Source organism: Chrysochloris asiatica, unplaced genomic scaffold (genome assembly GCF_000296735.1).
Source record: "Chrysochloris asiatica unplaced genomic scaffold, ChrAsi1.0 scaffold00016, whole genome shotgun sequence".
In the NCBI taxonomy this organism is placed as follows: domain Eukaryota; kingdom Metazoa; phylum Chordata; class Mammalia; order Afrosoricida; family Chrysochloridae; genus Chrysochloris; species Chrysochloris asiatica.
This window is the reverse complement of record NW_006408534.1, coordinates 9,550,878-9,556,309: the sequence shown is the minus strand read 5'-3', so window position 1 is coordinate 9,556,309 and position 5,432 is coordinate 9,550,878.

Below are 5,432 nucleotides of genomic sequence, written 5' to 3'. Positions count from 1 at the left end.
AGATCAGACTTTCTACTCCCATAAAGATTTACACCCTTGGAAACCCTGGACAGGGTCGCTATGGATCAAAACCGACTCGACGGCACTTAACAACAACATACCCATACTATGGTAGCGTAGTGGTTATGAGTTGTGCTGACAACCTCAAGGTCAGCAGTTCGAAACTACCAGCTGTTCTGTAGGAGCAAGATGACGTATTCTGCTCTTGTAAAGATTTACAGCCTCGGAAATTTTGTGCAGGGTCACTGTGAGTTGGAAGCAACTCCACGGTACTTAACAAAAACAACATACATAATGTTGTTGTTGTTAAGTGCCATCGAGTTGGTTCCGACCCATAGCAACACTGTATAGGGTTTCTGAGGAGCAGCTGGTGAGCTTGAACCGCTGATCTTGAAGTTCAAAATGCTTTGCGGTTTGGCGCATTAACCCACAGTGCCATATCAGGACTCCAACATACCTATACTATTCCTTATTTTTGGTTTTGAAAAGTCTTGGTGATTTTCTTTTGGGGTCTTTCCTGTTTGGCTATCTTGAATGATTATCTTCTTGTCTTTCATGATGTTAATGAAGTTTTCTTCCAATAATTCTTGGACAAAATTCTCTATTATTATTTTGTTTCTTCCTGTTCTGGAATTCCAATCACACATAAGCTATTTCTCTTGATAGTGTCCCACATACCACAAATCCTGCATAGGGTTTCTGATGCATGGCTGGTGAATTTGAACCACTGACCTTGTCATTCAAACTGACCTTTTGGTCCAGTGCTAATTCAACAGCACCAAACCAGGACTTGGATTGTTCTTCTAGCAGATGAATATTGAGAGATTTGTTTTCAAATTTAGTAATCTGGCCTCCCATTGATTCAATTCTACTTCATTGCATTTCTTTTGTTAGTTTACTCTTGTAGTGTTTTCCTAAAGTGTTCTCTGTTTTCCTCTATCTTCCCCCCAAGTTATTGATGGGGTTCCTATCATTCTTTAAAATTTCATATTAAATAGTTCTGATACAATTTCTGGCATTATATTTTGTACTATATTTTGGTTACTTGTTTGAGGCACTGTCTTGTTTCTTTGCATAAGCTGAAATTTCTGCTTCCTCCAAGACATTGTGGTGTCATTGTATTTACATGTTTTTGTAACATACTTCAGTGTGGGTTCAAGTGCATCCAGGAGCAGGGATGGCACACTTGGGCCCCACTCCAGGCTGAACCAAGGCTGCACAAGATGGGTGGCACTGGCCACTGGGTTGGAGAGGCCAGGAACTGGACACACCCAGGAATATCAGAACCACATGGAACAAAGGAGAACTGCACTCTCTTGCCCCAATCTCTAGCTGCATCCTGTACCTGCATATTAATGTAACAACAGCTGCTCACAAAAGTTTGAGATGGTCTGGCAGGTCCACACCAGCTGAAAGCTCACCCGTGTTTTTTCTTGCTCGGTCTCCTGCTTAGTGTCTTCTTCCAGTTGGCAGTTAATCCACCTCTCTGCCCTATCCTTTGAAACTCAGGGTTCCAGGATCACCATCAGTATCTGTTTCACTTGGTCTCTCATGTCTTTGTTGAAGAAGGGTATGTTCAGTGTGTCTGCCTGCTTCACCGTCTTGCACTGGAAGATGATAAAAGCTTAATTTTACAAATAAATTTATGTTTTGCTTTTTTTTGTGATCCTTTTGAATTGGGAAGTAGTTTTATGTGTTTTATAATTCATAATTATGGGCAATATGGTCAAGTCATATGAAGAGTTTATAAGGTGCTATAATCCTTGTCCTTGTGAATGTTAAATATATTCAGTGATACTGAATCTATTTGATCAGTTAAAGATGATTGCAACATGGCATCAATTTTGAGCCAAGACCAAAGATCATTTAAATAATCTAAAGAAATATATCAATTCTCAAATTCTATCAGCTAAACTAGTAATACCTCCAGAATCTTAAAAGTTAAGAAAATATGGCTGCTCTCCATGACCTGGGACACATCTGGTCTCTCATATCTGAAGGGATACTCTTTACAGTACATTCCCTGGTCCAGGTATGGGATGGACAGGCAACAGTGGGATAAGCAAGTGACAATTGTGGTGAGCTGGCAGGAACACCATGCTAATGTTGGATTCCCTTTATTTGCCTGAGAGGATAACCATCTCATTGTGGAGCAACTGGTAGATTCCAACTGCTGATTCTGTAGTTAACAGCCCAATACAAAAGACTTGACATATTGGCCCCCACCTAGATGCAATAGAACTGGGACATGGCTTCTCTTATAAGACAGCTGCTTCCCAGGGTCATGTCTATATTATGGAAGGGGATCCCCATAGCCTCCACAAGTGATCAAGTAGCCTCCACTGCCACACCCATGTTTCCAGATGATGAAATGGAGGCTGGGAAAGTGTAGATAACTGGCTCAAATCAGGAAATGAAAATCCATGGTTGTTGAATTGACTGTTGACGCATGAGGACCCCATGTGTTACTGCACAGCTGTACCTTATAGGGTTTTCAATGGTTGCTTTTTCAAAAGTAGATTATCAGGTCTTTCTCCTGAGGTGCCTTTGGATGGACTTTGAACAGCTAACCTTTTGGTTGGTAGTCAAGCGTGTTAATTATTTGCATCATCCAGAGAGTTCATTCATGAAACTACCTTTTGACCTGAGATTTAAATATTGGTCTCCCTGATTCAAAGTCTGTCCTGTGTGATTCCCACTACATTATTTGCATAGGGCACTTGTATTTCAAGTTTCACGTGGGCTTGACAGCCCAACCCATTCTAGACTTTTCAGTCACAGGTTGCCATTAATAACAAGGCTGTAGGAGTCTTATGAGGAGCAACTTGAGAATTCCTCTGCAGTCCAAAGAAATCTCCAGGTTGCTCTTTCAATCCCTCTCTTCCTCTGACCTGTCCCTTAGGGCCCATGACTTGGTTGGATTGAATGGTTGTTGGTTTTGATTTTGTCCCTAGGTGGGGACTTTCAGATAACCTTTAGCTCTGAACCTTAAATCTTGTAGGCAAATCTCATGCTGCACTTCTTCTGACCTTGGTCTAGACTCTTGGTCTCTGCCCTTCAGTGACCACCTCCCAGGACTCCAGTTTGCTGGAATGGTGTTTAGGGCCAGGAAATTGAAAATGTAAAATAGCTTCATTACTACTGAATAAAGTTTCTACCAAGGGAAACAAAGAAAAACGTATAGATAGTAATTCTACTTGCAGGGATATTTTAAAGTAAGAGATGTGTTGATTACAGCTAAAATGTTTGAAGCTTATAAGATGTTTGAATTTTATAAGCTGTGTATTTTTTGTTTTTGCTTTTGCTTACTATTCTCTTCCTTACACATGTTTTTTACATAGTTGCTCATTATAACATACATGTCATTGTAATTATCTTTGTACAGTTCCAAAAGACCCATTTTGGTCAAGTTGATTCCAACTCATAGCAACCCTACAGGATGGACAAGAATTGCCCCATAGAACTTCCAAGGCTTCCTCTTTATGGGATCGGATGGCCTCATCTTTCTCCTGTGGAATGGCTGGTGGGTTTGAACCACTGACCTTTCAGGTAGCTGCTGAGGGTTTTAACCACAGCACCACTACAGCTTCTTCATGTTTGTTTTAACATATTGCAAACATTTTCCGTGCTAAGCTATTTTTGCAGCATTTAGGGGAAAGAAACATACATGGTGCCTATAATCAAGGCAGATTCCTGGTGTAACGCTGTATGATAAGCACTGGTCTGCTACCCAATAGGTTGGAGGTTCAAACTCTCAAGTTGCTCCTTGGAAACCCTATAAAAGGTTGCTATGAGTCAGAATCGACTCAGTGGCACATACAATAACAACATAATCACAGCAATAATCTCTTACGTTAACAAAAAGATAAATACCATAGTGGTTACCAAAGAGAGTGTATAGACATAAATCAAAGCACAAGTCATAAATTTGCGGATTCTTCTTATTTCTCAGAAAGAAGTCCTTAACAGAAATGTATATGTTGTTGTTTTGTTAAGTGCCCTCGGTCGTTTCCGACTCATAGTGACTGCAAAGAGTGTCCAAGGAGTGACTGATGGGCTTGAACTGCTGACCTTGCTCTTCAAACTGACCTTATGGTCCAGTGCTTATCCTACAGTGCTACACCAGGCCTCCAGATGTAAATGTATAACACACTTAACCTATGTCATATGGGGTGAAGGAGAGTGTGACTGAATATACAGGATTTATTTGACAAGTCAGTGTCTGTGGCAGAGACAGGCATTTTGAAAGTGGTCAAGGTAAGATATGAACCTTTGGCTTGGCTGACTGTAAGGCTCAAGCTCTTTTAAACACATCAGACTGTTGATCATAAGAGCTTCAAAATAAGGAACTTGAAATCGGTCAATGATGTTTCACTCTCTGCACTAAGGAGTCCCAGATGGGCTTATGAGGGGCACCTCAACTTTAAGCAAGCATCTCCACTTATATTTGATTAATATATTGGGCTTTCCTGTAAAATATCTTCTGCTAAGATTTAGTGAGCAATCAGTACATGCCAGATTTTGTACTTTCACAGCCATGAATATCATTTAGTAGAGGATTTCTAATGTCCCTTTTGGCTTTAACTTTCTCACAGTTAAGAATGTAGTTCTGCAATAGTATGGCCAGGACAGGAAGTTGTTGTTGTTGTTATGTGCGGTGGAGTTGGTTCTGACTCATAGCGACCCTGTACAGGGTTTCTGAGACTGTAAATCTTTATGGGAGCAGAAAGCCTCATCTGTCTCCCATGGAACAGCTGGTGGTTTTGAACTGCTGACCCTGAGGTTAGCAGCCCGATTCGTAACCACTATGCTACCAGAGCCCCTTTAGGTATTTTAATTCATTGCTGCAATGTCAAAGTGTGGTTTGATTACCATCCCTACCTTACTTTTTACTTATAAAAAAAACAAACAAACAAAACAAAAACTGTTGTTGAATCAATTCCATTTCTTGGAGACCCATGTGTGTCAAAAGAACTGAGCTCCAGAACTTTCTTTCAAGGCACCACTGTATAGACTTCAACCTCCAACCTTTTACTTAACTGTGAGTGTATTGACTGTCTGCACCACTCAGAGGAACCCAAAGCTGAAACCCTGTAACCTGGAATTCTTTTTCTTCTCCTTATTGGTCCACATTTATTGATCTGGCTTCTATTCAAATGAAAGAATATACATTCCAATCAGATTATGCAATACCTTTGTGTTCTCTGTCCTTATTAACACAGCAGCTATCTTTGCTCACTGATTTTTTTTTTTTTCTTCCAACTTTTACTTTCTGGATTTAATGTCCTTTTCCCAAAGTACCTATTATAGTAGCTCTTACACTTTAGATTTGTGAGTGATAAATCTCAGTATCCATCTGAAAACATTTTATTTCATTTGTAGTCTTGGATAATAGTTTAGTTACTGATAGTTTTTTCACTCAACATATTTAA